Source organism: Lolium rigidum, chromosome 2 (assembly GCF_022539505.1).
Source record: "Lolium rigidum isolate FL_2022 chromosome 2, APGP_CSIRO_Lrig_0.1, whole genome shotgun sequence".
Lineage (NCBI taxonomy): Eukaryota > Viridiplantae > Streptophyta > Magnoliopsida > Poales > Poaceae > Lolium > Lolium rigidum.
The window spans coordinates 129,720,731-129,728,372 of NC_061509.1; the positions used below are offsets into that span (position 1 = coordinate 129,720,731).

The window sequence follows — 7,642 nt, forward strand, 5'->3', positions numbered from 1 at the left end:
TTGAAACTGTCACTTTTGATGTTTTTGCATCTGGATTTATGTTATGTGCTTCTGGTTGAAGGTGATCCTGATCATGATGTTACCACTGCCGACAAATTACTGTTTCTGTAGGCTTATGTGCTTCTTATTGAACATGATAATGGTGCTATCATTAATTACTGAACTTTCTGTGTACATGCATTTCCCTGCCTCGTTTGTTGAATTGCGTAAGCTAGACAAGTTGTGTCAAGATCTAAATATTTCTAAAAACATACCAGTTGTGCCTCCTGCTGATGTTCTTCATCCATCTATTGTTTTTAGAAAGAAGAGAAGCGGAAGATCCGATGAAAGAGTTTGTTGATGATCATGGTGATTCTCTCCTTTCTCTCTCTCCCCCTTGACGCACGCAATCAAGTTTGTTTCTGCATTTTGGTGTTATGGCCGCTAAATTTAAACATAGGCTCTACATAATCATGTACTTGTGATAGCATTCGGGTGGATGGTGATGGCGCTGGTACTGTCGTGAATCATCGGCGCCGGTGCCGTGGGATCCACCTTTTTCTTTTTCTAGGTGATGGCGCTGGTACTGTCGTGAATCATCGTTCTAATACAGTTTGTGCTATACTTATATATTTTGCATATATATGTTTTTAAGATAAAACACTTGTTTTTCCCTCTTTGCAGCCGCTATTCCAGTAAAGGATTTGATGTGCTAAAACAATAATGTGGAGATACGTCATATGTCTGATGGAAAATATAGCTATAGCTATTTTTTGTTTGTTTTATCAGTGTCATTTTAGGCTTCAGTTAGCTGAAAAAGATAATACAACGAGCAATTTTCTACCATGTGATTATAGCATTGATGTCATAACGAGCAGGATGTCTCTTGTGTACTATGAAGAATACTACTTATATATATACTTGATTTCTTCGATTTCAGTGGTGGTATGCTTATGATTTCTCCTTATCATTTCAGGCTTCGGCAACGACGAGCATGTCCAAGCTAGACACCAGGTGAGCTCCTCCCAGCCCTTCTCTCTCATTTTGTGTTCTCTCTGCCCTTGATCACATCTTATAGCAAGCACCCAAAATATCTTAATACATGACAAGGTCGTATCAGTACATTTAGTTCCGTAATAGTTTCATAGTGGCCAATTGTTTTTCTGTCCTGGACAATATGTTTTTGTGTTTGAGCCACTTTTACAGCTCTTCTTCTCAAGCTATGGCTTCATAGACTGAAATTTTGGCTAATTAATTTGTTTGCTTGGTTCCTACATTTGATGTATTATTTAAAAGTGGCATGTTTTAAATTCTTCTACTTTTTTGTAGAAGAGTATTGCATACTCAGCTACTCCAATCGTTTGGGCCTTTGGGAATGGTGGACTCGATTGCTGAATCAATGGTGCCATGTCATGCCCCCTATATTACCTTTGCCCAAATCAAAGTGCATATAGTTCCACGAGGTTTGTTGTAATACAATACAAGACTTTTGGGCTACGCTGCATTCCTAGAAGATGCTACTTTGATATATTCTGCAGCATTTAGGTATTTTTTCATTGAATCAAATCTATTTTGTCTGGTTTTTCTTTTTTTGTGGTTATTATTAGTTCTTATCGTGCCTTTTACTTACTGCAATTTGTTATATAGTTATTGACATGCTTCATGTTGTCCTGTAGTTGCAGTTATTTAGATTTCTTCTTAATGTATTAATTGTTGATTATTATATGCTAGATCAGCACGGTCTCACCGAATGGTGGACCATAATTCATCTAGCTTTCTCGATCATGTATTTCTTTTTTTCGAAATGGGGGTCTTCCCCAGCTTCTGCATCATGGTGATGCACACAGCCTTTTATTAAAAATATTCAAAATATTATTGTTTACAAATCACTCATCGACGAGGATTGATACAAGAATCAACCATCGAAAGAAACACATAGCAAGACTACAAATCAACATAGCCTTCTAGTATGACGCCAACCAGCCTGGCACAAGATATCCTGAGCGACCATCAGGAGCCGTGTGCATCCAGAAGCCATGGCATCCCGCTGCCCCTCCGGAGAGAGTAGGGCCCAGAGTTGGACCCAATGGGAGACCATATGAATAACCTGCAAGAAATGAAAGGAACGTTTCTTATTAAAAATTATATCATTCCGCTCCTCCAAATAGACCAACATAGAGCGAGAAACCCCAATCCGGATAAATGCTTTAGATTGTCTATCTACTCCATTCAACCAGTTACCAAACATATTAGTAATATTGGTGGGAGGTGGAAGAGCATAAGTAAAGTTCACAGTACGCCATAAGAGTTTAGCTAAAGGGCATTCAATAAAAAGGTGTTGAATAGTCTCCTGTTCCCCACAGAAAACACACTTTGTACACCCATTCCAATGTCGTTTAGCTAGATTATCTTTTGTTAGCAACACCTTATTACTCAAAAACCACATGAAAATCTTAATTTTTAATGGAACTTTAACCTTCCATAAATATTTTCGCAAGAAGGGGTATGATCACACATGAGATCCTCATACATCGACTTTACTGTAAACAAACCATTAGATGTCAAATTCCAAATAAAACGATCCTCATCTTCATTCAGATGCACCATCATTAATTTCCGACATAGTTGTAACCAGGAAGACCACTTATTACCATTTAGCAATCTTCGAAATAATAAGTTCATCTTTCTAAGTATATACAAATCATGACATTGATCACGTGATAAGTTCATCTTTCGAGTGCATGAGTGAGAACAAACTAATTACTGCATGAGAGAGATATTTATTTGCCTTCTTTACAATATCGAATTTACTTTATGAAACTCTTTCAGTATAGAAATATAATACTTAACATACCAGTAAATTCACTAGGTAATGGCAGCCAGGCATGTCGGTATTTGCCTTTCATAAATCTACTAAAACAATAACGCATTAATTAGTTAGTGATATGATAATAGTTCGCAGACTGGCCCATGGGCATAATAATCTTCTGCTTTGGTTTTCAAGGCACTTGTTGATTGTTGTGCTCATGGAAGTTGGAGCACTTGATCCGCGAAATTTCGAGATAAGTTTACTGACTCGCCAATCATTTGAGCGCATGCCTCTATTCCAGTGTTTCTCTTCATAAGTGCTGCCTTGCAAGCCTCCACCTGAGTCATGCATGACAGTCTGGAAAGGGATTACAAGAATAATATTTGGTTACTGCGTATTTAGCATGCTGAACTTGATTCCCAGAAAATGGTGTTTGGTTTCTTGTTTTCCGGGGTGTTAATTTTCAGAAGTTTCTTCTGTATGCAGAGAAGGAAAAGGATAAAGGACATGCTCTGGCCTTATAGAATCTGGTATCCAACCAAAGTATTTTACCCTCGCCCTTGTCTCTCCTCCTCAAGCGACGTCGTTTTTGGGGTGGCGCTGGGCCAGAGGCGGAAGTGCAGCAAGGGGCGGCGTTGGGCCGTAGGTGGAGGAGCAGCGAGAGGCGGCTCTTGGGGCGGCGCTGTGTGAAGGAGGTGCCGGGGGAGGCCGGCTGGTGCGGGCCGCGCTCCCTCGCCCATGCCCTCGCTCGTCGTCTTCCTGGTTGCCTCTTCCCCAACCTTAGGCTATAAGCAGAGCAAGGAATTGATTGGTAAATGGGGTCGGCTGACGAAGGTGACTACCAGAGTCCGCCGAAGCAGACCTCATACGCCACTGAATGCATTCTGCAATTTGTCCTCCCAAGGTATGGCAATTGTTTGCAAACCCTAGATTTGTTAAGCCTTGTGTAGATGGAGAATTTGCTTAGATTGGTTGAGGAGAGGAGACAAATCCGTGGCCTATTGCTTTCGTTGGGGAAGATGGAGCACCAAAACTGCACAGTTGGTTCAGATGATTGTTTTAATCTTGTGTTTCAGTCCATTTTCTATCAATCTTGCATTTTAATTGCTTATCATAAATATTATCAATCTCCGGCACAAGAGGCCATGAATATGACCATTCGTTCTTCTCTCTGTACACCAGATTGATCTTCTGGAATCCACTACTGCAGTGAGCTTTGAGAAAGTGGATTCAAGCAAACTTTCAGAGACAAAGTTGATCTTGCAGCAGCTCCACTCAACTCATTCCCCTACAACATTGGATAGGTGTTTTCTCCAGATATTATAGGTGACAGTGTGAGTCATGAAATACCATCTAACCTTGTTCTTATTTCTCTTCTAGGTAGCCTACTTTGTAGCTAATCTTTCATGCCTAAAGAGAATATTATTTCAACGTGCTTATGTTTGTTGTCATGTGAAAATTTGATTGAATAGTGCAGAGTTTGAAGACATGGAGGTTCTGCTCGACAAGCTCTTTGTGCCCAAGCTCGAAAGTGCTTTATATTGCAACCAGGTGATGTTTTGTAACCTGCCAATATCCGCTCCTAAATTGTCGCTTCTTGTTAGGTATTTAGAAGTGTTAGTTATTGTTGTCCTCAGTTAGCACGTACAAAACGGTGCATCATTTATGGGTTAATGTTTTACATTCCATTAAAAGATACTGTGAGGTTTCCATTATTCAAGCTTTTTATAAAAGCTTTGCTTTTGAAGATATTGAACTTGGCTCAGGTTTACTTCAAATTTCTAAAAGGTGTTGTGGTTTTTAGCAATGATTTTTTCTCTCTTATTATAAATAGACGGATTTTCCTTTTAAAAGAATGCATAGCTTTTCTATCATTCTATTTGTTTCTGAATCTGAATCATTTAAATAATATCGATAATCACACTGAATTTTCCTGGCAATCGAAGTTATCTTTCATGTGCCAACTTTAGGATGCAGGAAGTTCCGTCAAGCAACTGTGCTTTACTCATAAAAAAATAAGTACATAAATTGATTATTGATTGAAGACATGGAGGTTCTGCTCGACAAGCTCTTTGTGCCCAAGCTCGAAAGTGCTTTATATTGCAACCAGGTGATGTTTTGTAACCTGCCAATATCCGCTCCTAAATTGTCGCTTCTCTTTAGGTATTTAGAAGTGTTAGTTATTGTTGTCCTCGGTTAGCACGTACAAAACTATGGATGTTTACTGAAGTTTGGTGATATTTTGATGCTTTGGATAGGCAACGGTGCATCATTTATGGGTTAATGTTTTACATTCCATTAAAAGATACCATGAGGTTTCCATTATTCAAGCTTTTTCATAAAAGCTTTGCTTTTGAAGATATTGAACTTGGCTCAGGTTTACTTTCAAATTTCTAAAAGGTGTTGTGGTTTTTAGCAAGGATTTTTTTCTCTCTTATTATAAATAGGCGGATTTTCCTTTTAAAAGAATGCATAGCTTTTCTATCATTCTATTTGTTTCTGAATCTGAATCATTTAAATAATATCGATAATGACACTGAATTTTGAAAATCCTGGCAATCGAAGTTATCTTTCATGTGCCAACTTTAGGATGCAGGAAATTCCGTCAAGCAACTATGCTTTACTCATAAAAAAATAAGTACTTAAATTGATTATTGATTTTATATCACACTTGAGCAGTTTGTCCCCAAATTTAAAATTTACCGTTCAAATTTAGTCAAGCTCGACTTTTTGTGTTTCCAGAGGAGTTGTCTGTTGTGGGTCAAAATAATTGGTATTTTTTCTTTGATCAGATTCATTGCAGTCAAAAGGTTATGCTAACTTCTGCAAACCACACATCACTAGAATTTAAATTATCTCGGTCAAGATATTTTATTGGCTAACTTATTGTAGGTCTACTGTTGTTAATAAGATTTGTTTCCTTGAGGAAAATGATATCCATTCTTTTCTTCTTGCTGCTATCTTAATTGTCCTTTTCTTCTGCAAGAAACAACATTGATCTCTCTTGCATTCCTAGCCATGTTCCTAATTCTGATAGCCCCGTAATTAAGTAATTTTTTTTGCTCGTCTGCATATGGTCAAAACATCTGTCCAATGTGCAAAAGTTCTAAGGCCAAGTAGCAGGTTTGCTCCCTTCCAGATGCTAATTGGTGTTGCTTTGCCTCTGATATAATGTGGAATTGTGTGAATGACTAATGCGTGGTAATCAAGATGTACTAACAAGGACCAACCAATGGTTGAGAGGTTCAACTATTGCTCGGAAGTTTGATACATGACAACAAGATTAATGCAATTATCATGTGCACTGTGTACAAATTACAGATCCTATTTTGTGATGCAGAGATAGTTACTAAAAAAATCAAGTATTAAATTCGGTATTGATTTGTGGTTTAGTTGGAGAGTTAGTTGTGGAAACCACTTTCTCTTCATGCAAATATTTATATTAGTTTAAACCAGTAGTTAATTTGATCGTTGACAAATCTGCTCTATGAGAACATGGTAGGTATTACAGCAGTTGACCATTCTGCTATTTTGCAGGGGCAGCAGGGCTCACGATGCAAGTATTCAATTCTGTATATGGATAAGGTTAGCTCTTCTGTCATGTGCTTTTACTAAGATTCCAATGCTGAAATCAAGATATTGATGTTGTACATCAGGGTTACATCATTTATATGACAATTTCTTGGATGCATGATACTGCGATGGCATTAGTTGATTCAAAATTACAAATAATTTTCAGTTATCATAGAAGCTGAAGATAGAGATATACAATAGTATTACATTTAGCAATTATAGACTCTTATCAATGTCTCACACTAATTGTAGAAGAAATGGTTATCAAGTTACACTCCAGTTAATCCAACATCCATGGTAGCCATATGCAGCCTTGGGATTAGGTGGTCTACAGGCAGCCTTTGTGTTTTACCCTTGACCATGTCCCTGTTTCGCTCAAAGAAAGCGGAAGCTATTTTCCCAATCCACCTTGTCCTCTCCACCTTCTTGAGGATAACAAAAACACCATGTAGTATTTGGCATAAACAAAGTGACATTTTTATAGCATTGGGGGAGTACATAAAAAGTGTTCCTCCATTCTAAAGAATCTACAACTTGCCAACTGTGAAACTGATCCCAAATAAAGGCATGGCAGTTGCCTTTGATGATTAATGATGCATTTGGAGCAATGATATGCTCTCATCCGCTCCTTTAAAAAGGTCGTTAATATTGTGGCATCTCGCCAAACCGTACTAATTACTCACTTGCTTCTGTTTTCCTCTTTGTAGGCTGCACCACAAAAGATTCACTTTGACGGTGGAGAAGGGGTGAACTGTTGATCCATACATTGTCCCCAAAGTTATTTACTGGCTGCAATTTTATTTTGTAGTTATATTTGCAAATTTGTGTGGCGGGCAACATATGAGAGGCTGCTGACAACAAGAATCAAGTTGGTCCATGTTTTATTTAAATGCATTTGACACTGTTGTCATACTAAGAACAAAATCATTTTTCATGACATTGTTGTCATTCAAACGTCCTCGGTGGTGGTAAATAAGCTGTCGAGCAGTTTTGATTGATCTCGGTATTTCTATGCTCATTGTATTTTTGGAACTGAATTGTGTGGGGGCATTGTTGATGCATTTTGAAAGCGCGTAGATGTTTTCTTAAACTGGGTACATGTCATCATAAATCTGTAGCACAGCATCAGTGCTTTTGATAAGGCATTAACTTCTCCTGCCTTTTCCATAGGAATGTAGTAATTTGTGCCTGAGGGACATATTTCTGGTGTTGCTTGAGGTGAGTAGAATTTTTCTAGAATGAATTATGGTATCCTATATAGCAGGTAAACTCATATGACCT

At 38.1% G+C, this 7,642-nt stretch overlaps 1 long non-coding RNA gene across 3 annotated transcripts; it reads left to right on the forward strand.

Annotated features, from left to right (window-relative positions):
- Positions 1 to 948: 948 nt before the first annotated feature.
- On the forward strand, positions 949 to 7,359 carry LOC124692352. 3 transcript variants are annotated; one of them, XR_006999485.1, is made up of 8 exons: positions 949 to 993; positions 1,309 to 1,524; positions 3,275 to 3,692; positions 3,971 to 4,122; positions 4,261 to 4,339; positions 4,759 to 4,898; positions 6,326 to 6,373; positions 7,069 to 7,359. It is a non-coding gene; the product is annotated as an uncharacterized LOC124692352 (long non-coding RNA). The 3 variants fall into 3 exon arrangements; XR_006999483.1 differs by having other exon boundaries at positions 4,261 to 4,898; XR_006999484.1 differs by having other exon boundaries at positions 955 to 993; positions 1,312 to 1,524; positions 4,261 to 4,898.
- Positions 7,360 to 7,642: the final 283 nt, after the last annotated feature.